The following is a 26423-nucleotide window of genomic DNA, read 5'->3' as shown; positions in this document are numbered from 1 at the left end:
GAAGAGAGACCATGTGACTGAGTTTTGGCCTGGGAGGTCCATGGGACTTCTGAGCAGTCTCTTTAAAGGACGGGTATGTTCTTTGTCCATATATTCATGTAGCTGCCTGTGGCAAGGATATGATGGCTGGAGATTGAGAGGCCATCTCAGAACTTGAGGAAGGGCAAGCAGAGAGCTGGGAGGTGCCTGGGTCTCTGATGACTTAGGAGAGCCCCAGAGAAGGTCTGGCCTCTTTGCTTTCAGACGTCTTTCACTTGAGATAGACATGAGCTCCTGTCCTGTTCAAACCATTGTTACTTTAGCTTTTTCTGTTCTAGGGAATCAATTCATGGTGCCTGAAAAGTAGTCCATCCCTAATATAAATTACGCATCATGACACGCCCATTTTCATGATTAAGGTTTAGCACTTAGTATTTTCATGACAAAGTGGAAGGGCAGAGAGATTTGTCATTTGATTCATTCCACTCTAGTTCCATGCTTGAAAAGCTGTTGGGTTTCCCTCAAGTTTGCTTGATCATGCAGCAGTTTCCAATGACTTTGGCCAGCCTGTTTGAAAACTCTGGTTTATATGTCATAACTATCTGGACCTCTACAGTATAACAGATCTTTTATTTTCAAATATCAAATTCCCGGTGAAAAAGAAGAAATACTTTTAAAACTAGACCCCATTAGTTGCTGTGAAACGCCTTCTGTGTTACTTACTGCAAATGTGTTCTCTGGTTGCTGGATATATGGAACCCACCACTTGTGTCCCCATAATGTCCTCTGTGTCCAGATTCCAGCCTCATCATCCTACAAATAAGGTGGATACTTGTCAGGAATGTTTTGATTTAAAATGAGAGAAATTTCATTCAAGCTAACTTAACAAAAGAATCCTTTCTTTGTTCATGCCACCAAATAGTCCATGGGACATAGGTCTGCTGGCTTCCGACATGGCTTGGGTCAAGCGGTCATCAGAAATCTCTTTCTTGACATTTTAAGGCCTGCTCTCCTCTGCGGTGGCAAGATTTCTCTGTATGGTGGACAAAACAGCTCCCGGCAGTTAAAGGTTCCCACAGTCTTTCATGTTAGCATTATGATCCCAAAATGGGCTGCCTCTAATTTTTTTGGCTTAAGACATGTGCTCCCCTGTGCATAAATCCATAGCTAGAGGACAAAGTGTTCTGATTAGCAATGTCTTTTAGCCAGGGGTACTGCATGAGCAGAGCACAAGAGAAGAATGAGAAAGAAAAAGGATGGATTTTATCACCAGAAAAGAGCATACTTCGAAAGGAAATGTATCAGATATTACGACATGGCAATACAACAACCCTGAAAATAAGGACAAATAATGTGTTACTTTCAACATCTTTGGATGCTGTCCAGGTCTCAGACTTCTCATTGTACCATATTTTACAGCTGATTCTATTCTACCACTAACCTGTGGTAAAGCTAAATACTTACTTTTTTTAAAAGGTTTTATATATTAATTTGAGAGAGAGAGCACAATTGGGGGAAGGGTCAGGGAGAGAGGCAGAAGCAGCCTCCCCGTTGAGCAGGGAACCCAATGTGGGATTTGATCCCAGGACCCTGGCATCATGACCTGAGCTGAAGGCAGACGCTTAAACATCTGAGCCACCTAGCTGCCCCTAATACTTATTTTTTATACGGTTTTCTCGCCTCCTAATGTCTTTTCCAGACTTTGTGCTTTTCAACCTACAGAGGGATGATTGAGAGGACTGAGGCTGTGCAGCAATGGGGACTTCATAATTCTTTGCTTAAACCCAATACAGAAGAGCTGGGTTTAAATGATTTGGGGATAACAAGGTAGAGAGTAAAACTGCGTGGATTTAGGAAGTGCTTTGAGAGATCATGAGCCTGGATGCTACTGTGATGTGAAAGGAATGGTACTGACAACTAGCATAGAAACTCTACCACCCAATAGTTTGTGTATCGCAGGTTTTCCTATCTCTGGAGTTTCAGCTCCAGTTCAAACAGGGACTTCAATGGGAGCCAGGCAGACAAAAGAGGCCAGAACATGGCAGAAGCAAGGATGGATCAAGAAGGATCGTTGGCCAGTCATCTAAATGGAAATGGTGCCCTTAGCCTTGACCAAATGGCATCAATAGCTATGTGCTCCGGATGTGGTAAGCTGCATAAGACAACCAACAGTATGCAGGTCAACAGATGACCATGTCCAAGTCTCAGGTGTGGGACAGGGCTCCACAGAGCAATAGTGGTTACTGAGAGATGGGTGTTCTTCCCACAAGAATAGGTACTGGCAAAAGCTAGGTGGACTCGGACTTGGACAAGTGGTTTAACATTACAACAACAACAACAGCAGCAACAACAATAACAAAACCTTTTACCCCCAGCAGGGAACCTCAGGTATACATCAAGAAACAAATGCAATAATAGCACAATTATGGAGACAGAGCTGGTTGTGGGGGTGGGGGGGTGGACATGGCTTTGATCTGGGACATGCAACTGTCAGCTGCTCCTCAGATTACAATGACTGGAGGGTGTGGAAGTGCATCTACCTTGAGACTTGAATTACAATAGTTGAGAAACCTGGCGCTGAGTTTACTGGTTAAAGTTAGCTGCCAGAACCTTCCAATGAGGAGGATAAAGATAAATTTGAGGCAATTCTCAACTAGTTTATAAACTTGCTCTTAATCTTTTGTATCTTGAACCACCTACTATAGTGCTAGGCATTGGATTCAGTACAGACTTACTGAATTAAAGGAGGAATAACATGGGGCGCCTGGCTGGTGCAATTGGATTAAGCGTCTGACTCTTGGTTTTGGCTCAAGTGGTAATCTCAGGATCCTGGGATCAAGCCTTTAGTCGGGCTCTTTACTCAGCATGAACTCTGCTTAAGACTCTCACTCCCCTTCCGTCTGCTCCTCCCTACTATGCTCTCTCTCTCTAAAGTAAATAAATAAATCTTAAAAAAAAAAAAAAAAGAGGAATGACAAACAGACACTCATCTCTCAGTGAGACCATCCACCAAACAAGTACCATACCACAGGTGCGGCTACAAATGGGAAGAATGCAGGCTGGGGCCATCTGATTGTGTGAGCTTGGTCGGCTCACTGCAGTGTTCTAACCAAACCAGCCAGCCAGCTCCTGCCTACACCTCCAGGAGCCACAAAAACTCTTATTAATAGTCATCTGCCTTTCTAGCTCCCAGGAGTGATGTGAGGTCTACATTTTATTGAACTTTGGAGTTCTTGGAGAGATAAGAGAGCTTTTGGAATTAGAAACATGGGGCTTTTCACCCCCAGAATAATGACATTTCCAGGCCCAGTACTATCTAGAAGGGGTTTTGTTCTTTTTTAAATTTGTGTGGTGGGTGGTCTGATGTACTAATTGAGGGCATTCTCACCCACTGTATCTTTCTGGCTCTGATCTAAGGAAAACCCTCTTGCCCCTTATGTGTTTATTTCCCTCTCAAAAGGCATGTAAACTTAGGTTATAGAGGAAACCCTTTGTGGTTTCTGTGACCACTCATCTTATATGAGACGGCAAAATCAGTTTTGGAACCTCCTGGGAATCAGAAAGGGTAGGTGTTGCCAGATTATCTTGGCCATCATTGGGCTGACAGATGTCACACCCAGGTTGTTCTCATGGCCAAGTGATTATCAGGAGCCAGGCCAGACCTCCAAGCTGGTGGTCCAAGGGCACACACAGTCAGAGCAGGTAGCGGGCACAAGGCAGAGTCAAATCTGCTCTACTCAGGTCAAAACAGGAGGCTCTCCTAAGACATAATCAAAGTTAAGCAAGGCAAGGTTTCCTGGGTGGGTAGAAACAGAGTTTGTATCTCTTGTATCAGAGAACATTTAGGTGAAGGGAAAAAAAAAGAAGAGAATGCTTTGTATAGCGCTGTGTCCTCCCAAGTGTCCTCGACTTTAGGGAAGACTTGATGAGAAGACATCGTGGAGCTCTACTGTTGGTCTGAGATCCTCTTCACTGGTCACTGCCTCCTTCGCTCTCAGAGCTCTTCTTTTGAAGGGGACTGTGTCCCTGTTGTGTGACCAGACTGTGGCTCTGTGGGCTCATCTTCAAACACCCCTCCATATGTACTTAAGAGCTAGAGCCTTAGTCTCATGGGAGGCTCAGGTCTTATCATCTGAATTAGGGCTGGGGTTGGGGGCAGGGACCACATACGTGGGAAGGGGATGGTGCTGGGGAGGCAGCCTTCCCGGTGCTCCGGACCATTCGTTCTGCCCTGCTGGTGGGGCCAGCACCGGGGGCCTGCTACAGTCTGCTGAGATCTGCTGTGGCTGCAAGCTGAGGCAAGGGCTCAGGACAAGCATGGCTGATCCCACCCACTCTTGCTGCTGGTACAGTTGGCCTTGACATTTGCGGGCAAGATCTCTGAGCTTCTGTCTTGGGCAGGGGCATTTGGGAGAAGGTGGCAGCTTTCGACAGACATTCTCTCCTCACCCACATAAATCCTCAGAGGGTTTCCCTCTGTGGGTTTATAAAAGCCCATTATCTAATTCATGACTCAGAGAATTGAGCTCTCTGGCAAGTGGCTTTTTAAGTCACATTTTGAATAATTTCTCAGCAATTCATTACATAGGAAAACAGGTCCCTTTTGTTCTAATACTTAGCTTAGGAATGCAGCCCCTTCTGCCAGATTCATTAACAAAACCTGTGTATGCGGGCTGAACATCTCTAGCCGCTTTCTTATATGTACTAAAACTTGCTGATCATTGAAATGTAAATTTTTACCTTTGGCTGAACATGATTCATGGGTCTCAGCTTATACAAAATGGCAATGTGACTTTCAAATGCCCAGGATAGCGCCAGACCAAGTGCCCATTGTGAGATGAGACTTAACGTGTGGCAACAAAGCCAAGGCCACATGTCATTTTTCCAAATGGCAGCAGAAGGGAGGGCCCAGTAATGAACACGGTCACAGCGTGAGGGGAAAAAAGTCCTTCTCGTTGGCCATATAGTGACCCACAGCTCAGCAGAGCCCCACGACAGGACCAGACCGTTCGAGCTCCTGGTCATATCAATTATCATCACTGTGAAAACAGTTCAGACTTGCCATTTCAGGCTGGCCTTGCAGTGTGGGGGGTAGATTCTCTACACTGAGGGAGGGGAGCTGTGGCCAATGGACCCCAAACCAGTGAAGCTAGTAAAATGGCATGAGGCATAAGGAACCATCTCAGGGAACAGGGCTGCTTGATACAAAGCTAGATACACTTATTTCTAAATATATATTTTTATTTATATTATGCATAAGATTGTATATAATAATATGTGATATTATTTATATATGTTTAAAATATTTAATGTGTTGAAACTAGAAGCTTAAAATGTTTAAAAACATATATACCTTTTAAATTTTTTGATGGTGATAAAATACAAATAATATTTACCATCTCAAGCTTTTTAAGATTTTATTTATTTATTTGAGAAAGAGACAGAGAGCATGAGCAGGGGAAGAGGGAGAAAGAGAAGCTGACTTTGCACTGGATAGGGAGCCCGACCCAGGGCTCGATCGCAGGACCCCAGGATCATGAACTAAACTGAAGGTAGATGCTTAAATGATTGAGCCAACCATGTGGTCCCAAGCATTTTTAAGTGAGTATTTTTAGTGGTATTAACTGCATCTAAATTGCTTCATAGCCATCACCACCACTCATGTCCCAGAACTCTTTTCACCTTGTAAAACTAAGCTTCTGTATTCATATTTTTCATTTTATTATTATTATTATTATTAATTTAAATTTTAGGTAGTTAACATACAGAGCAATATTGGTACCTGGAATAGAATTTGGTGATTCATCCCCTATATATAACACTCAGGGCTCATCACAAGTGTCCTATTTACTTCCTGTCAACCATCTAGCTCATCCCCAACACACATCCCTCCATCAGTTCTCAGTTTGTTCTCTGTGCTTAAGGGTCTCTTATGACTTGTTTCCTTTTCTCCTTTTTTTTCTCTTTTCCCCCTTCCACATGTTCATCTGTTTTCTTTCTTAATTCCACATATATGGTATTTGTCTTTCTCTTTTTCACTTAGCATAATACACTCTAGCTCCATCCACATCATTGCAAATGGCAAGATTTCATTCTTTTGATGGCCAAGTAATATTCCTGTGTGTGTGTGTGTATGCACGTGCACATACACCACATCTGCTTTGTCCATTCGTCAGTCTATGGTAATGATTGATAATGCTGTTATCAACCTCGGGGTGCATGTATCCCTTTGAATCTACATTTTTGTATACTTTCCATAAATACCTAGAAATGCAATTGCTTGACCATAAGGTAGTTCTGTCTTTAACTTTTTCAGGAACCTCCATACTGTTTTCCAGAGTGACTACACCAGCTTGCATTCCCACCAACAGTGCAAGAGGGTTCCCCTTTCTCTGCTTCCTCACCAACGCCTATTGTTTCTTGTGTCATTAATTTTAACCATCCTGACAGGTGTGAGGTGGTATCTCATCATGGTTTTGATTTGTCTTTCCCTGATGATAAGTGATGTTGAACATCTTTTCATGTGTCTGTTAGCTATCTGAATGTCTTTTTTGGAAAAGTGTCTATTCATATCATCTGCTTATTTCTTAACTAGGTTATTTGTTTTGCAGGTATTGAGTGTGATAACTTCTTTGTAGATTTTGGGATACTAAACCTTTATCTGAGATGTCATTTGCATATACTTTCTCCCATTCCATAGGTTTCCTTTTAGTTTTGTTGATTGTTTCCTTTGCTATGTAGAAGATTTTTATCTTGATGATGTCCCAATAGTTCATTTTTGCTTTTGTTTCCATTGCATGTGGTGATGTGTCTAATAAGAAGTTGCTATGGCCAAGGTCAAAGAGATTGCTACCTGTGTTCTCTATGATTTTGAAGGTTTCCTGTCTCACTCACATTAAGGTTTTTATCCACTTAAAATTTATGTTTTAGTATAGTGAAACAAGTGGTTCAGTTTCATTCTTCTGCATGTAGCTGTCCAATTTCCCAACACATTTGTTGAAGAGACTGTCTTTTTTCTCTTGGATATTCTCTCCTGTTTTGTCAAAGATTAGTTGACCGTATAGTTGCAAGTCCATTTCTGGACTCCCTATTCTGTGCTGTTGATCTATGTGTCTGTTTTTGTGCCAATATCATACTATCTTAATGACTATAGCTTTTTCATGTAATTTGAAATTTGGCATCATTATGCCTTCAGTTTGTTTTTATTTTTCAGAATTGCTTTGGCTATTTGGGTTGAAGCTTCAAAAAAGAAATCAAGGAATTGATCCCGTTTGCAATTGCACCAAAAAGAAGATACTTAGGAATAAACGAAGAACTAAAAGATCTATATTCTGAAAACTACAGAACACTTATGAAAGAAACTGAAGATCACACAAAGAAATGGAATAACATTCCATGCTCATGGATTGGAAGAACAAATACCGTTAAAATGTCTATACTACCCAAGGCATTCTCCACATTTAATGCAATTCCTATCAAAATAACATCAGCATTTTTCACAGAGCTGGAACAAACAATCCTAAAATTCACATGGAACCACAAAAGACGCTGAATAGCCAAAGCAGTTTTGTATCCATTAAACAATAACTGTCCATTCCCTACTCCCTCAGCCTCTGACAGCTATCATTTTATTTTATGTCCTATGATTTTGACTACTCTAATTACCTCACATACATGAAATCACATAGTATTTGTCTTTTTGTGCCTGGCTTATTTCATTTAGCATAAGGTTCTCAAAGTTCAGCCATGTCATAGCATATGTCAGAATTTCTTTCCTTTTAAAGACTTAATAATATTCCATTGTATGTATGTATCACTTTCACCTGTGGGCACTTGGGTTGCTTATGCTGCTAAGAACATGGATTTATGTCTTAATTAGCTTGGGTTGCCTTAACAAAACATGATAGAGTAGGTGGCTTACACAAGAGAAATTTATTTTCTTACAGTTCTGGATGTTGGAAGCCCCAGATCAGGGTACCAACCTGGTCAGGTTCTTAAAGATTTTATTTATATATTTAGAGAGAGAGAGAGGGAGAGTGAGAGTGTGTGATAGGGATAAGGACAGAGGGAGAGAGAATCTCAAGCAGACCCCTCACTGAACCTGGAGCCCAACGCAGGGCTCAATCTCATGACCCTGAGATCATGACCTGAGCCCAAAGCAAGAGTTGGACGTTTAACCAATTGTGCTACCCAGATGCCCCACAGGTTCTAATAAAAGTGCCCTTCTGGCTTGCATATGGCCATCTTCTCACTGTGTCCTCATACAGGAGACAGGAGAGAGAGAAAGGGAGAATGAGAGGGAGAAGAAGAGAGGAAGAGAGTGGAAGAGGGCAAACTCTCTAATGTCCCTTATAAGGGCACTAATCTCACTATGAGACTTCCTTCCTGACCTCATCTAGATCTTATTACCTCCCAAAGGGCCCATTTCCAAACACTCATAATACTGGGGATTCGAGTGTCAACATACGAATTTTGATGGGACACGATTCAGCCCTTACCAGTATACAAACATCTCTTCAAGACCCCGCTTTCAATTCTTTTGGGTATATACCCAGAAATGGAATTGCCGGAGCATTTTAAGTTTTTGAGAAACTAGGCTACTTTTTTCCATAGAGCTATACCATTTTATATTCCCACCAGCAGTACTTGGGTCCCAATTTCTCCACATCCTCACCGACACTTGCGATTTCCTGGTTTTTTGAGACTAGCCATCCTAATGGGTATGAAATGGTATCTCATTGGGATTTTGATTTGCATTTCCTTAATGATTAGTGACTTTGAGCGTCTATTCATGTATTTACTGGCCATTCAAAGACATATAATACATACTTTAATCAATATATACTTTACACATTTTAAAAGCACATGTTATATAGATGCTAGGAAAAAAACCAGAAGAAATTATACTGTAAGGTTATTGATTCTACTGGTAAGACTAAGGGTGTATTTTTCTATATGTTCTAAGTTGCTTTTAATAAGGAGGATTTTCTCTTATAATTATACTTGTCATATCATTAGCAGCACCACCTAACATTTCTTGTTACGTCATTTTGTTCTGGCACTGCACTAAGCATTTAACATGCATTATTCCAAATAAACTCTATGATCACCATTGATAACTGGCATCACAATTATATGTATATATGTTATTTTGTTAAAAAAGAAAAAAACAAAGAAGGTCCTGTTCAAGAATCTCAGGGCTATCAAGGTGACTCACCACCAAGTTCATTAGAGATCCTTTATTGGTCACTTCACAGCACACAGTCCCTGAGTTCGAACTTAAGACAGGTTGCCTAATAGAGAAGACAAACTTCTTTGTACTAGAGTTCTCAGAAGCACTCCATAGAGGTCCATTAGACATTTTATTTACTTCAACAATGTCGAAAATAAATAACGACACCTACTATGCTCTGGGCCCTCAGACAAAATGCCAAGAGAAAAGGCAGTTCCCACCCTCCAGGGTTTGGCAGGGCGAGGTGTGTGAGCAAGCTCCAGGAGCTTCCTTAACTGCTCTTCAAGGAGCCACGTAGAGGCACAAAGAAAAGAGGACTCTGCCTCTCGTGGCATGTGAGATTTATCTGGAGGGCTTAGTAACACCATCCCAGACTTACTGAATTAGAAGCTCTGGGACAGGGACGCCTGGGTGGCTCAGTTGGTTAAGAAGCTGCCTTCAGCTCAGGTCATGATCCCAGCATCCTAGGGTCGAGTCCCACATCAGGCTCCTTGCTTGGCAGGGAGCCTGCTTCTCCCTCTGCCTCTGCCTGCCACTCTGTCTGCCTATGCTTGCTCTTGCTTCTCTCTCTATGACAAATGAATAAATAAAATCTTTGGGGAAAAAAAAAAAAAGAAGAAGAAGCTCTGAGACAGAGCCTTGGGAATCTGTGTTTTTTATATAGTTGCCCAGGTGACTGTGATTTGGAGCCAGGATAAGGAATCACCAGGTTTTGTATGGTACCTGGAACTAGCTATTGCTAACTGACAGGGTAATCTCTCTTTAGATAAAAGAGTAAGGGAGAAATTTTATGGAGTAAGAGACACTTAAGATGGGTGTGGAAGGATGCTTATGAATCTCAGGTTTTATTCCTTTATTCATGTATCATCCTACGGATAACATATCTTGCAGAAGTGTTAAAGAAGGCCTATCTGGTACAGCCATTATGGGAAACAGTATTGAAGACCTTCAAAAAATTAAAATTCGAATGATGATATGATCCAGCAATCCCACTCTGAAGGAAATGAAGGAAATCCCACTGAAGGAAACGAAATCAGCATCTGCAAGTGTCATCTGAGCACCCATGTTCACTGCAGTATTATTCACAGAGGCCAAGATGTAGAAACAACCTGAATGTCCTGTGTCCTTTGGTAGATGAGTAGACAGAGTAGATGCGGTATACATATCAGTGGAATATAATTTAGCCATAAAAAAGAAGGAAAGCATGTGCCTAGGTGTTCAGCTGGTTAAGCCACTGCCTTTGGCTTGGGTCATGATCCCAGAGTCCTGGGATGGAGTTTTGCCTTGGGCTCCCAACTCAGCGGGGAGTCTGCTTCTCCCTTTGACCTCTCCCCTCTCATGCTCTCTCTCTTTCTCTCTCCTCAAATAAGTAAATAAAAATTTTTTTTTTAAAAAAGGAAATCTTGCCATTTGTGACCACATCGATAGAACTTGAAGACATAACGCTAAGTGAAATAAGTCTGAGAATAGACAGAGCCATCGCAAGAAGCTTGCGGCCGCTCCAATTAGCCAAGGTTTCTAAAGGTAGACTTGACATTTATAAATTCTGTACAATCATTGGTCATGTCAAGAAGAGACTGCTTTGTTGTTGGCAGATGTGTGGGATTTGGGAAAGATTTTGCTGTCATGGAAGACTGGGTAGAAGGACAGGCTCCTCTTTCTCGCTTACAGAAAATCTGTTCCTGCCCCGGAGCTTGCGATTCCATTTCCTTTGCTTTGATAAACTACAAGTGGTTTTAAATTGAGTCATAAATTTCTCCAGGCTTTTTAAAAACCATCCCCCTGCCTTTGATTCCCTCACCTCCTGTGGCAGTGAAATCTGGCTGGAGACATGCACATACCGCCTTGCTCGTAGTTGGGCTGGGAGTTCGAAATGGACAGGCCATGCCTTGCAGAGTGACCTCGACTTCTTAATCGTCTGAGCTGGAACCAGAGAGACTGCGAGGGAGGATATGCTGGGGGCTGTAGGTCTCTGGGACAGATTCAGCTGTGTCTAGAAGAGACCCAAATACCATATGCTTGAAGCGAACTGTTTACAGACGGCTCTGATAAACTCTTTTTGTAGATGACTGTATTGACTACTGCATTTGGAGTCATGATCTCAAATGAGTTTTCCCTTTCTTTTTTTTTTTTTTTTTAATTAAATTAATTTCTTTTCAGCATAACGGTATTCATTATTTTTTCATCACACCCAGTGCTCCATGTAATCCGTGCCCTCTATAATACCCACCACCTGGTAGCCCAACCTCCCACCCCCCCGCCACTTCAAACCCCTCAGATTGTTTTCCCTTTCTAATTCATGTTTTTTAACATAATACGTGTTGCTTTGATTAACTATATCAGAGCAACAGGGCCCAAATACTTGAAGCGTAAAGCCAGTGTTCAGTGAGCACTGATAAGAGCGACTATCCTCATCACCAAAGCTTTGTACAGGCCCTTGGTGGGTTGTGTGCAGGAGACCCTGGGTGGGTCTGTGGGTCCCTCTGTCTACCCCTGCTTCTTTAGAACCAGTTATCATGTGAAGACAGCAAAGGGAGTGTGGGGTGCTTCTAAGTGGCTGGGATTCCTACGGCCCTTCTCCCCTTCTCCCGCAGTCTGTGCTCTTCCAGGAGGCTCAGAACATGCTAGGCGGGACATCACCACCCTCAGTCATGGCCAACTGCTGCTGTCTCTTCTCCGAGTAGGTCTGACTTGAAGCAAAAGAAAATTCCAACTTTGAAGTTTTCCCTGAAGTCAAACCTATCCCCAGCTGTCCCGGCAGGCCAAACCGTCCCTACTTCTGCTTCTCAGTCCCCGCCTGCCTTCATCACACACAGCCTCGCACACCCACATTCTCCTTTTCTCTCCTTTCTGGTATTCTTGTTCTCTCCCTCAGCACAGCTCATGTCAGGAAGTGTCGGGGACATAACAGGCTCCTCAGACTGATTCTCATTAAGGGGCGTATAATCTATGGGCTCCTCGCCATCCCCATAAACCTTCAGTTTTAGGAGTTAAGAGTTTTAGACCAACTCTTCTTCCAACCAGCTGTGGAGTGCGGTATAAGCCCCTTTGTGGAGCTGTCATCAATTCACCTGTCTTTTTACTCATTCATTCCAGTATTTACCAGCACAGCACAGCACAGTATCTATAGGGTATGGGGGTCTGGGCTCCAATCCCATCTCTGACAAGCTGCATGAGTGGGGGCGAGTTGTTCAACCTCTCTGTGCCACTCTTGGCATCTTTTAGATGGACAGAAAAGCAGCACCTACCTCAAAGCATTGTTAATTTATTTAGCAAATACTTTTATAATTCTCAGGACACACTGCTCCTATCCTAAGCCTTTTCACCAGTCCTATAGACCTTCAGACATGCATACATGTTGTGCATATATAATATGCATTATATATATATGTGTGTAATATGTGTGTACACATACATGCAAATATGTATGAATACATAAGATAACTAGTAATCCCAATGTGAACAGCTGTGAGGTAGTACTATTATTAGACCCAGAGTGACACCTATGTGACACCTAGCCTCTCCCCGGTAGGAGCCATTTGAATGTGTTCTTTATTTTTTTCTTTTTTAAAAAAACTGAAGCATAGTTAACATGTAGTGTCCTGTCAGTTTCAGGTATCACTGTAGTGATTCAACAGTTCTACGCGTTATTGAGTGCTCTTCCCGATACGTGTCCTCTCAGTCCCCTTTATTTCATTTCCTTCTCTAGTCTCTGTATTTAAGAGTCTGGTATTTTGTTTCTCTCTTTTTTTTTTTATTTTGTTTTGTTTCCTAAGTTATACTTAAGAGGGAAATCATGTGGTATTTGTTTTTCTTACTTAGCATTATACCCTTGAGATCCATCCATATTGTGCAAGTGGCAAGATCTCAACCTTTTTTATGGCCAAGTAATATTTCATTGTGCAGCTATACCACATCTTCTTTATCCATTCATCTGTGAATGGACCCTTGGGCTGCTTGCATATGTTGGCCACTATAAATAACGCTGCAATAAACATAGGGGTGCATATTATCCTTTTGAATTAACGTTTTCATTTTCTTTGGGAAAATACCCAGTAGTGGAATTACTGGATCATATGGTAGTTCTATTTTTAGAACTACTAATGTCGTTAGAATGCACTACTACTTTAGAATTACTAATTTACATTCCCACCAACGGTTCATGAGGGTTCCTTCTTCTCCACCAGAATTAAACATCTAAGTGCGTTTTTCACCATCCTTCATGTTCAGAAAAGGCATCCCCACTTCCCAGAGCACAGGTCACCTCATTCCTCCAGAGGTGTTTGTCAAGGCCCTTGGATGACATTCGGTGCTGACATTCGTAAGGGCTGGGCTGTGGAAGGAGGGGGTGGCCTTGTTCTTCACCCCTCCCTGGGGCACTGAGGTTCTCATACTTACCATGACTTCTGGGAAAAGGGAATGAGGGACTGACCTCCAGTTTCGGGTAAACAGTTAGTTACTCCCCTCCCTGGCACCAGGGGAGGAAGCCTGGAGAAGACTGGTGGGGAGAGGGACACGCACCTCAGTCACTATTCCTAATGGCTTCTGAGAGCTTAGGACGGAAGACAAACCTCATGTCGGCAAGTGTCCCCTGCTGCAAGCAGCCAGGCAGGAAACGACAACTTTGTGGGGTTTTTCCCCCCTGTGTTTCTGTTTTTTTTTTTTTTTTTTTTTTTTTAAATGGTACAATCTAAGAGGGTTTAAGATGAAAGAGAGAGGTGGCTGCAAGACCCCTTGGGGAAAGGAGCAGGCAGAAAAGGGTGCCCTGAGAAGAGTAGTGCTGTCTGGACCCTGAAGGCCTGCCACGCAGACAGACAGGGAGATGATTCCTTACCAAGGGTTAGAGAACAGACCCCGGATGTTCCAGGGATTTGGCGCTCTGGGATTTATAGACTTAATATAGTTTATGCTTTTGTGGCCTCGTTGGTTAGGAAACTGCAAGATTCCGTGTTAATAAAATTCAAAGCAGGGCTGATAAACCACATCCCACAGGGAATGTGGTTGCCACTGGGAATCCCCCAGCACGGGGCCCACCAAACCATCCAGAGGGGACAAAGAGCCTCGGGTTGTCTGGGCACTTTTTCACCCTCGCCCCCCCCCCCCCCCCCTCCTCAGTGATACAGCAAGTGTCTCCGGGAAGGGAAACTCAGACACCAAAATGAGGTAAAGAGGAGCAACTTCGTGCCTGACGGGACAGGACTCAGGGCTCCCTGGAAATGCGCAGGGAAAGGGGTTGCGGCATCATGGGTTGCCTTAGGCTGATATGTTATCTTGCTGTCAACTGAAACAGTAGCTAAGTGGCTCAGACCTGGGTTTCAGCTTCTGGACACCGTCTCACACGGATACGGAAAGAATTTGGTAAATAATTGGGTTATTTGAAACTAGTGTTTTCCTTTACTCAGTGACATCCTAAAGGTACTTATTACCAGACAGGCAAAGGTTGCAGTTCAGCTGGAAGCTTCAGGTGCCCAGAAATGGATTTAATCTTCGAAGTATACCCCTCATGCACCTGGTTATTAGAGAAGGAAGGGGACTATGTCTGTGAGTCCAAGGCTGAGAGCATTCCTAAGAAAACACAAGTTTTTATGACCCTTGTGGTATTTCAAGGCAGAGGCAGGCAGACCCCTCAGGGACTCAGGGCTCCCAGGCTGCCAGCAACACGAGACTCCTTAAATGCAATACACAAGCGAGAGGCAAACAAAGGGAAAAAGCAGGAGAGGAGGCAGCAACTCTGCTATTTTTAAACTGCCAATTAGAAGGTCTAAAATTACGTGGCTAGAACTACATCCGCTCCAAGTTAATCATACTCTTCTGAGCCCAAGTTTTAAATCTTGTTTTCAAAGCCCCTGATCAGAATATTCAAAAAGATCGTTTCTTGACTCCGTGAGGCCCAAAGCCAAGCTGTGGTTCAGTATGGTTTCTCTATTCTTGGTTAGAGTTCTTAAACCCGTCTTCTGAATATGTTTATTCGTTTGTTTGTTTGTTTGTTTGCTTCTGGGGGGGGAAACAAAAGAAAGAGAAAAAGGGAAAAAAAGAAAGAGAGATTAAGAAACTAAAGAGACAGAATGACAGAAAAAAATCAGGAAAAAAAATGAGGCTGTATGGGAATTTTAAAAAAAAATGACATAATGGTTCTGTGATTCTGTTTGACTAACATACCCTGATTAACATGGGCCTGCTCACCACTTACCCTTGGCCTCCTGTTACCCCTCTTCTCCCTCTAGGCCCCGCTAGCCCAGCAGTCAGGATATAAGGTTTTGCCCGGGGCAAACTCCAGTTTCTTCCACTGACATTGGACCCCAGAGAGCTCAATTCAAATGAAATGGGAGAGACGGTGCATATTAAAATCCTCACCACCTAAAAGGCCTGATACAGGGGCTAGGCTTCACGAAGGCTGCATAAACCACGGAAGTGTGTGGAATCCCCAATAATTCCTGTACTCTTCCCACGGCACACCACCTGCCTTGGCAGGCTGGGTCACGTGTGGCTTCTAGTGCCTAGGCTCTCAAAGCTGTCTGACACAAGAACACAACTCGTTAGGCCAATAAGGACTGAAAGAGAAAACTGCAAACAAATAAACGAAATATAGAAATATAGCTTTCTGGGTAGCAGCTAAGGGAAATTAACTTTATTAAATGGAGGTACTGGGTTTCAGCCCATGCCTCTGTATGTTTTGAAGAAAGCATATTCTATGTGGTCACTTGGAAGGGGCATCCTATTTGCCATGACAATGCTTTTCTTTCTTTAAATCTGTCAGTCAGGAGAAGAACGTCCATTTGGCTTTCCTCAGGAAAGAATATGAAAGAGTTGCAAAGACAAATAGGGTGTTTTCCAAATAACAACACCTCCGGAGAGACTAAAAGGGAATGTGTGGCACCCACGTGTGAGCTCAGGCCCCGGTGCTGGTGGCTGGAGGAGGCTGGCTGTCCCCTTGCCGCCTCCTGCACCAGGCACGCTTAGCTCTGCAAGACTCCTCCTCCACAGGTGACCAAAAGAAGTCAGAAATGATATGAAGGAAGGGCTGCTGCCACCACCAGCATCTGTCTAGCTTAGTGTTTGATGCCTTTTTCAACTATTACTCAGCACAATGCTCCATCCTCCATAATCTCACATTTAACAAAAGGCCACCTACACCATTTAAAAAAAAAAAAAAGGCAAATAGTGGTGAACACAGAATTACTTTTTAAATGTGTGCTTATGGCTTCTAAGCATTAAAAAACGTATCTGTGTACCCCGTGGAACCGCCACAATGGCAAACACACTGCCCAGAAAAGTACCTTAAAACGAGGTCCTTTGTGTCTTTTGGGAACTACAACAATTCGGACGAATGAAAGATGACGCGGACGGCACTGCCCCGGGGTTCCAGGGCAGTATCATAAGAGATCTTAACGCTATAAAAAAAACAAAAACAAAAAAAAACACACACAAAAAAACAGTGCTTCTGTTTTATGGTGGGGAAATCGAGTTACACGGTAATTACTTAATTGTTCCAAAATGAAACTGAAAAAAAAAGAAATCAGGAACAAGTGTTCAAGCAGAATCCTCGTTTCCAAGCTCTTGCATCTACGCCTTCTCTGCATCGAAATACTACCCTCTATCTTCCTCCTGCCACAATAAATAATATAAGCTCTCTTCTTTCCTGAAAAGAGTTCATTCTGGGGACCAGACAGGGTGCCTATTTCTTTTTTAATACTGCCCCTCAGTCCTGTGAGCTCTGATTAAATGATCCCACATGCTGAGCTCAATAATTGGAGTTGCCTAGTTCCCGACCATTTGTTTGCCAGCTATAATGAGTGTCACTGTTTTAAGGGAATGACTGATACGCTAAAAAAGCAAGAAAGGGGCCGGGAGGACCAGCAAATAAGGAATCCTATTCAGAAGATGGGAGGCACTAAAGGTCACCCCTGCCCAGCCTCCCGGGTGCGCCCCACACCCCAACCCGCCCCACACCTACAGGCTCATAAATTGCAAATCCGCATTCAGAACCGAACGCTACCCTTGCACACTGCATCAAATTCAAATGCTAGTAATATCGAGGCCCATTTCTCAGCCCTTGTTTGGGTTTTGGCATTTACCAGTTGAACCCTTGGGCAAGCAGCCTCCTGTCTCAGAAGTCTCCTCACCTGTGAAAAGGCACCCTACCAGGACCTCAGTGGCATCCTGTGTTCCTATGAGACAAGCTGGTTTGAGGCACTCTAATGAAAGCCCACCACAATCAGCCACAGGCCCGGGGGAGAATCCATGAGCCGCCGAGTGCGATTTGATGTAGAAGGATGGGGAACATCTGTACTTAGAGCACAGACTCTGTGTCTGCGCTTATAGACTTGAACCTTTCTAGCTGCAACCACTCCTGAGGTTAAGAAAAGGAAGCACACATAAAGGAGCGTACATACAACACGCAGTGGTTGTATGAAGTATGTAAAACGGGTCTTGATGTTGGAGAATTCGTGAAAACGTCTCCACAGCGTCTGCCACACCCTCCACACTGTAGTGCGTGCTTGAGAAAGGACAAGACATAAAATGACCCTCAGGGGCTCCAACTTTGCCAGTTTGCCAGAGGTCACCGAGTGCCAGAAAACATGCCGAACGCTGCCTAGGGGCGTGTGGTCAAAGAAGGTGATCAGACTGAACCTTACAAGCAAGCAGGAGTTAACCAAACAGGAGATTAAGAATCCAAACTTGGGGGCACCTGGGTGGCTCAGTGGGTTAAGCTTCTGCTTTCGGCTCAGGTCCTCATCTCAAGGTCCTGGGATGGAGCCCCGCCTTGGGCTCTGTGCTCAGTGGGGAGCCTGCTTCCCTTCCCTTCCTCTCTCTCTGCCTGCTGCTCTTCCTACTTCTGATCTCTCTCTGTCAAATAAATAAGATCTTAAAAAAAAAAAAAAAGAATCCAAACTTGGACCGATACAATAGACCAAGGAACACAGCTGGTGAGAGCAGCAGGGACTCTGTAGCGATCGGAGTGTGTGTTGTTGGAGGTGGAAAGGGACAAGGAGGAGGCTGGTGAGGAGGAAGGAGAGGTGCCTTGGGGAGAGACGCATCCAGACCCTGGAGGCTGAGGTCTAACCCACAGCACAGCTCGGGAAGCAGCTGGAGAGCAGTTCTGAACAGGGAACAACACAGTCCATCATGTTTACCTTGTAGGAAGATTATTCTGATAGCAAGCATGGAGGACTGAGGCAAGTGTGTGAGAGCAAGGACAGGAAATTGGGGAGGTATGCAGGACAAAATAGTGGTGACTATAACTGGTATTAAAATAAAGAGGTTTTTGGTCATTCATTATGAGAAGATAGCCTAAAGTGTGGGTGGGCAAGCCGTGGCCAGTGGGCCAAATCCTGCCCCTTACCTGGGTTTTTTTTGTGTGTAGCCCTAAGCTAAGAATAACTTTTATATCTTTAAATGATTGAAAAAAAATCAAAAGAAGAATACTGTTTCATGGTACATAAAAATTTCATGAAATTCTAATTTCTGTGTCCATAATTAAAATTTTATTAAAACACAGCCATGCTCATTTGTTTAATATTGTTTATGGCTATTTAATGGTTGCAACATAACGAATGGCTTCCAAAGCCAAAAATATTTACTATCTGGCCTTTTTATAGAAATCTTTTGTGAACCCCTAGTCTAAGGCTTGAAGATGAGAGGAGAGAGTACAGGGTCCTTGAGGGCAGGGATAGCGTTATCTCATCTCTGAATGCCCAGCTCATGTCTATCTCATACTAAATCCTCAGCTTGCTGATGGAGAAATGAGTGAGGACCAGAAGGCAACAGTCATAAAACTATAATGATGCCATTATTATGCCCCGCTGAGTGGCTAAGTTGGTGTTTATCTTGGCAGGACGATCTTTGTATCTGGGAAGGTCCCAGAACCCCATATCCCTCAAGATATTCTACTACCTTCGGTGGGGCAGGAGAATAGGGAAAGACTCCCTGAAAGCAAGATGTGAGTGACACAGAAAGACTCATTATTTTCAATCCTTTATTTAAAAATAATCCTAAGGCACCTACAAGGAGTAAGAACTGGACAGGTGCTGGGGACACGTCTGAAGCACAGCACTGGTCACCTAACGAGTGTTCCTGTATCTGTTCCCGCCCCTCCAATTCATTTTGCAGACAAACTGAGGGTAATTTTTCTGAAACATGGAAGACAGCACTTCAGGCCCTATATTTCAGCCTCTCCTATAAAAAAAAGTCCAAGCCCTTGACCGCGCCCTGAAGACCCTCTGAGGTCTGGTCCTTCCATAGCCATTGCTCACCAAGTTCTCCTCTCAGGGCCACCCTCCAAGGACACCTAACTACCTAGTTTCCTAAATGGGCCAAGCTATTTTGGGTCTCCAAACCTTTATCCTGCTGGTCCCACTGCCTGCCATGTGAACCCCCCTCCCCACAGTGTTTTCGTGTTCCTTACAGTCCAGCTCCAGAGTCACTAGGCATGGAGCTGGCAGGTGTGAGGACAGCGCATGGCAACAGTGTGTAGTGGACAAGAGTGGCAGAGAGGCAGGAAACCTGCCTGCTGAATCGCAGAGATCCTACTTATTAGGGAAGACCACAGGGTTAAGACAGCAGTGGCGGGCTCAGAGGTGAGGTTGGGACTCAGGGATCAGGCAGTTTTTAGGTTGTCAGAGGTTATTGATTTTATGAGAGGTGGGCTTCTTAAACTTGGGCGTGCATCAGAATTATCTAGGAGCTCATTAAAAAGTCCCAGGTAACCAACCAGAGTGGCTAAAATGAAAAATACTGACAAAACCCCAATTATCGGTGAGGATGTGGAAGAGCTGGGGAGCTCTCAAACAGTGCTCGTGGAAATCTTAAAATGGTGCAACCATTTTGGAGAACAATCTACCAGTTTCTTATAAATTTAAACATATACTTATCATATGACTCAGAAATTCTGCACAAAAACTATTACATGATGATTATAGCTGCTCATTCTTAATAAGCCAAAACTCTATAACAACACAATGACCACTAACTAGTGGATAAATAATCATGGTATACCACACAAAAGAACACTAATTCCCAATTAAAAGGAATGGATAAACGATATATGCAACAAAATGGGAGAATCTCAAAACATAAGCCAGATACAAAATAATGTATTATTCATGGTAACTTATGATTCTATTTTTTACAAAATTCTAGAAAAGGCACTAATAATGGTAACAGATAGCAGATCAATGAACGCCTAGAGCCAGGAGTTTGTGGGAAGGGGTACTGAGTTCAAAGGACACGAGAAAATGTGTTTTGGTGATGGAAATGTTCTGTACCTTGATTGTGCAGGTGACTACAGAAATGTATGCTTTCATCAAAACTGATTGCCTTTGTACTTCAAATGAGTCTATTTTATTGGCTATAAATTATACTTCAATAAAAGTGACAACAAATAAATGATTCAGGTCCTGTGAAAACTCCTGACTTAAACTCTCTGCAAACTGGGCGCAGGGAATCCGTGTGTTCAACAGGCCCAGCAGGTGATTCCAATATGCTCTAAGTTTGCGAATTGTTGGGTTGCCATTTTACTGGGCTGGCTGAAGACACCACAGCCATAGCTCTCTCTAGCTAGCAACCTTGGCTTTTGGAGAGTTGTGATATCACACTCCAAAGAGACTTCACTAAACTAGAGGAAATCTTTTAAGTTCACACAAGCCAGTCACCTGCATCTGGGCAATTCTAGCTACAAATCTGCTCCTTGGTTTCTATCTAGCTTAACTGCATGCAGGAGAAGATTCCAGAATCTCCTTGAAATGGGCTCTGGAACAGGCTTCACACTCAGAGTCCTCAATCGGGAATACCTCCAAACAGCAACCCAAGGTCAAATCTACCCACAGGGAGCAAAGGAGCTCCTCCTCCCCCAAAGCTCCTACTGCAGACAAGTAATAGTGCCATCCAGTCTGTATTCTGGAAGCAGCGCGGAGTTTCCGAAGTTACTTACTCATCTACTCATCCATGCAAATTGAGGTAGTTAGGCATTAGACATGCTTACATGCAACCATGGCTGATTTTTAAAAAGTCTCAACAGTTTAAAGTTTAGATTGTAAGAGCCAGACAGTTAGATTGTAGAAAGTTACAATTTTTACCTAAAATACATATGCCACTTTGGGAAAGGATGAGTAATTCTGTGTCTCTGAGGTTTCTCAGGATGGGTTTGGGAGTTTAGGTGTAATGCAATCCATGACACTACCTGTGATAAAACACCTCTCCATGTCAGTAACTAGCACCCCAGGGTTGCTGCCACCTGCCTAATTGTGTAAGACAACTTAGGACATGGGTAGCATGCTGTAATTTGGAGAGCAATGCATTATGGGTTAAATTAAACTAATACCCAAATACTACTAATAAATTATGGCTAAGGGCAGTAATGGATATTATACTGTCTTCAGGGGTAGAAATTTTACCTTCCTGGAAGCTGACTGCTTTGTCTTGATCACAATTGCTGCTCCTCAGGAACCTGCATTAATATAACAAATCACTAGATAAAATAGAGCCTGTGTCACAGAGCGATTGCTGCATAAAGAACAGCTTGAACAGCTTGAACAGCTTGAATCGCCCGACAATGTCAAAGAAAATTCAATACTTAATAGTCAAGGACTTTCCCAGGATGGTTTTGGTATTATTGCTGTTATTTTTGTTAATGTCTTCAAAATTTTAGTTCAGATTTAAGGCAGTCTGATTCTATACAAAAAGCCTTGCTCTAGATTTTTTTTCATTAAGTAAACCTGGAGCGTACAGAGCAGATCAACATTCCTAAATAATGTGAGACAAAATTACATGCACTACACACTTCTCAGAAGGACGGAGATAGAATCAAATTTCCTTAGATCACTGTATCTCAGATACATCTAGCATTAGAACAAAGAGGGAAAGGCTTTGGTGCCTCAGGAAAGCAAGTGAGAACATCTATCACTTCCTAGCAACTGTGTCTAGGACTGGGGATGAGTTTTGTTCCTGGAAAAACAGCGACGTGGCATTTGGAGTGGACATCCCAGTAATACCACTTAGAGAGCACTATCTGTCGTGACATATGCCTCGGAGTTAAGAAGATGCTTGAAAGAATGTATATATGCACTTGGTACAGCTCTCAGGGTACCATAAGCGCTTAATAAAGGTTAATTACCACTAGCATCTTTTTCTCCATCAACCCTGTTTTTGAAATAATGAAATTGAAGATCACAGAGACTCCGCAGCTTGCTCAGGCTCATAAAGTAGTTAAGTGTCATAATAGGATCTTAACTTATATCTGAATGGCTCTAAACCCGGAGTTTTAACCAGTCTCCAGCACTTACTTTCCTCGATACAGAATTACTCTCCTTGGTCCAGATAAACTACTAAGATCTTGGAAACAACTCAGAGGTCTATATTTATCTATTGCTGCATCTCTGGTTAGGATACCTGAGCTGACTGAAGATAGCTCCCAGGCTGACAGGTGCATGGGGGAGGGGCAGGCTGTGTCAGGCTAAGGGATGGCTTCGTGTACAACCTCTCAGACAGACCTGATTCCTGCATCTTCTCCAAGCCTCCTGTTCTCAGTCGAGGTAGCTTTCACTATGCAGACTACACACTATGCAGATATATACGTACGCACTATGCAGGCAATATGCAGCACATACTGCCATCTATGTTGCTAGAATATGTCCTATCACTCCAGGGATCTTAGGACACATGTTCAAGTTTTTCAATGACTTGTTGCATAGTTTCTCCCAAGAAAACACATAAGGTGTCTAAAGTCAATTATATTTAACGTGATCTTTTGGTAAGGAAAGACATTTCACCTGAGTGATGAAAATCACTTATTTCATCTACAGTTGAGGACACAAATACATCTGTGCTGGAAAAGTACTGCAGAAACCAGAAACCGAAAATGCGCACGGCAGCACTGAGATGGGTTCTGTTGCTAGGGTGTCTGTTGATGCATAAATAGATAAGGACTACAGAAAATCTTATTAATAAAGTTGATGTGTCTTTGGTTGACTGGCCAACTCCGGCTGCCTTCAAAATCATTAAACTTCAGACCAGGCTTAAGATTTATTAAGAGATCTTGCTGCCTGATAGTCTTTATAGGGCTATTCTTTTTTTTTTTTTTCCTTAAAATTATTTACTTATTTGAGAGAGAGGGTGTGGGGGAGGGGCATAAGGAGAGGGAGAAGCAAACTCCCCACAGAGCACGGAGCATGGAGCATGGAGCACGGAGCATGGAGCCCAGCACAGGACCTGCTCTCAAGACCCTGAGATCATGACCTGAGCTGAAATCAAGAGTCAGATGCTTAACCAGCTGAGCCACTCAGGTGCGTAGGGCTATTCTACTGACAGGTGCTGCTGTCCTATTTGGGCACGGGGTCCATTTCCAGCAACCAAAAGTTTTGAGAGACACTGAAATCAAGTTTAGTATAATTCAACCACAACAAGAATGTAACAGGAATTAAAATAGAAGACTCCCAGATACCAAAGATTTCTTCCTAGACCATTGAGATAATTGGCAGGATAGAATAATTTCTTTCAAACACAGGAATCCAGGGAAGAACATTTTTGCTCTACATGAAAGCACTGTTGATTCTTCATCCCTTATCCTCATCATCCCAGCTGACACTTACTGACCACTGACCTCACGCGAGGCAACCGTGTTTAAGTACCATGTGTCGCATGTAGTCCTACCAAAACTATAAAATAAGCACAACTGTTATCTTTCACTCTACAGGGAGGCTCCTGAGGCTTCAAGCAAGTAACCTGCCTATGTTTATGGGTTAACAAGTGGCAAAGCTGATAATCAACCTAAGTCATCTGTTCCCGAGTCCGTGTGCTTACTGTGACGGCAGACGTGACACTCCGTACTTTCCTTCAACTCAGTTCTGATGAAAGTCCGCTGAGGTAAGTAGCAGCAGGGATGGGGCACAAACACTGTGCAGTTTCCCAATTCTCTCGACCATCTGCTTCTTGCCAAAGGCCTCTCTCTCAGACTGTACCTCTGCTGCTACTTTGCTGGTGCCCCTGGTACCCGGCTCAGCACTCCCAGTAGCCCAGAGTCCACACCATGTATGCTGAACCTTGTCTTCTGTCATTCCCTTATACTTCTGCAACACTGCAGAGCACTGCATTTGGATTCCTGAGTACTCACCAAGAGGCTGCATGATCCAGCCCTGAAGCTGGGGAGAAGCTGTGGCCAATGAGGTAAACCTTGACCAACAGGAGACATGAAAAAGGAAAGCACTGAGCAAATAGGGTCCCCTCCTCTCTCCTCCCCGCGAACGGCTCTGAGATGTGGTTTCTGATCATAAACTCTGTGGCGAATACCCCTGTTGAACAGCTTGTCAGGTCGTGACCAGCAGAGCTCCACACTGCAACACATTTTCTCGCCTTTGCCTTGCTTGCCTCACTTGCCTTCTTCCTTTTACCGGCGTGGCTCTAGGTTTGTGCTTAAATAAAGCTTCGGCACTTTCATCTCTGCCTTGGGTTCTACCTTCTGGAAGTCTAGGGCTGAGACACAGTGTTGTCCTTATTTCACATCTAAAAAAACTGGGTTTCAGGGAAGTGGCTTGCCCTAGATAAGGCAAACTCTATGGCAGAACCAGCATTTAAACCCAGCTCCAGCAAACTCGAAAGCCTAGTGTTGAAGGAGTTAACCTGACTGGAGACTAGGTAGTTGTACTGTTCAAAGCAGACAAGAGTCTAGTAAGGTGATAGGGGATTCACATATATTCCCTCAGGCCTGGATCCTGTGTTCACAAGTACCACACCACCACACACTCACACACACACACACACACACACACACACACACACATACATATATACCCTCAAGGAGCAAATTCAAGTTGGATGGAGGGACAGTCCTCCTTCTTCTATTTCACTCATAACTTTTTAAATTGTTCCTAATGTTAGTTGTAAAATGTTTATGATAATCTTATGATCTATTTCCAGTTTTACTAAGTATTTGTCGGGGGTCATCTACATGCAGTCTACTGGGCAATCCACTCAATAGTTTTCTGAATCCGATGCCACTAACATTGAAATTGGGCAGAGGAGAGCCCATAGTCTGATTAGTTGAAGGCTAATCAAGACCCTTCTAAGAGCAGTCCCTTCTCTGGAACTCTAAATAATTAGACAAGGGTCTTTCTCTGGATTCGATAGTATCTACACTCAACCTTAACTGGGACACACAAAAGCATGTCCACTATTATCTCAAGGTATCCCAAGAGACAGAAAACATTCCCTTGAAAAATGTCCAAGCAAAGTAGCCTCAATTTTTAAAAAAATGTTTTTAAAGAAACAAATGTATGCCATCCATCACTTTTAGTTACAAGAGGCATTAGATAAAATCCAACTAAATAAAATGGGATGCCTACATCCTCAAATGGTCAGGGAATGCCTTTAAACATCTAGGAAATCACCAAAATCGTGTATCTGGCCAGTGAATATAAAAACTGATTAAATTCATTCCCTGGAGAAAACTTACTAGAATCAACACTCAAGGATTAGGCTTCAAAAGGTCAGCTCCCTGAGGATACAAAAAGGTGCTCAGCTCCCTGAGGATACAAAAAGGTGCTCGTGTTACCTCTGTAAGCAGAGCCTTTTGAAATATTGAGTGAAACAAGGAGCATCAGCTTATCTTTGGATAAGGTAAATGCGCAAAATGAAGGAAAGGCTGAATCACACCATCACACCACAGAACAAAGAAGAAACCCTCCTCTTGCACTTCCCTTCCCCCTTCCTTCATCCAGAGGGATGGGCTTCTCTCCATGGGCTGTAGGGTGTGCCCATCTGGTTTAAACCTCTGGAGACAGGTCTAAGTGCCAAAAGGGGCTGCTCTCAAGGTATTTCAAAGGGCATTGTAAAGACTTCTTTTTTACTTAGAGTTTTTGCCAGCAAGAAAGTCATCTTTTTAATTATCTTTTTTTCCTGTTTTTATCCTCTTCTCTCTAGGAGAGTCAAGGCAGAATTCCTATGGTGCTCCCTTTCTAAATGGAACATTCAAGGCTGAGGAGGTTCTCAGTATGTCCCCTCTAAACTAGTGTCTTCATTTGGATTTCTCCCAAAAGAGGTCCTGAGACAAAGATCTGAGTACTGTACAAGTAGTTCATGTGGGTGGTGATCTTGGGAGTAGATTTAAGGAGTGGGGACGTGAAATAGGAGAAGGGAGAAAGCTAAAAACTTGTGCACCTGAGGTATAATTCCCCTGGGAAATCTGAGAAATCATGTGGAACACACATCAGAACCACACCCC

The 26423-nt window shown here is 43.2% G+C and overlaps 1 pseudogene; it reads right to left on the bottom strand.

The window, feature by feature from the left end:
- LOC101685548 overlaps positions 1-26423 on the bottom strand; it is a 44536-nt pseudogene that overhangs the window by 12109 nt on the left and 6004 nt on the right.

The sequence above is a fragment of the Mustela putorius genome, unplaced genomic scaffold (assembly GCF_011764305.1).
Source record: "Mustela putorius furo isolate JIRA1106 unplaced genomic scaffold, ASM1176430v1.1 tig00000129_pilon_pilon_pilon, whole genome shotgun sequence".
In the NCBI taxonomy this organism is placed as follows: domain Eukaryota; kingdom Metazoa; phylum Chordata; class Mammalia; order Carnivora; family Mustelidae; genus Mustela; species Mustela putorius.
This window is presented reverse-complemented; position numbering and strand designations above follow the sequence as displayed.